This window comes from Penaeus monodon, chromosome 24, assembly GCF_015228065.2.
Source record: "Penaeus monodon isolate SGIC_2016 chromosome 24, NSTDA_Pmon_1, whole genome shotgun sequence".
In the NCBI taxonomy this organism is placed as follows: Eukaryota; Metazoa; Arthropoda; class Malacostraca; order Decapoda; family Penaeidae; genus Penaeus; species Penaeus monodon.
The window spans coordinates 8,168,301-8,168,517 of record NC_051409.1 but is presented as its reverse complement, the minus strand read 5'-3'; positions in this window follow the sequence as shown (position 1 = coordinate 8,168,517).

The window sequence follows — 217 nt, the reverse complement described above, 5'->3', positions numbered from 1 at the left end:
TAGTGATGAGGCATTGTGATGAGACACGTGCAGTCGAATATAAGAGTGATAATAGACTATACTATCTAGATAAGTCTAATATATTAAGGATCTTCGTAGTATGATGATATGATGAATAGATATATGCTATGAAATGTATATATATTGGACTACTATGTATCTCACAATAAATTATTATATGTCATTATAAAGTATATCACATTAATCATACAACACC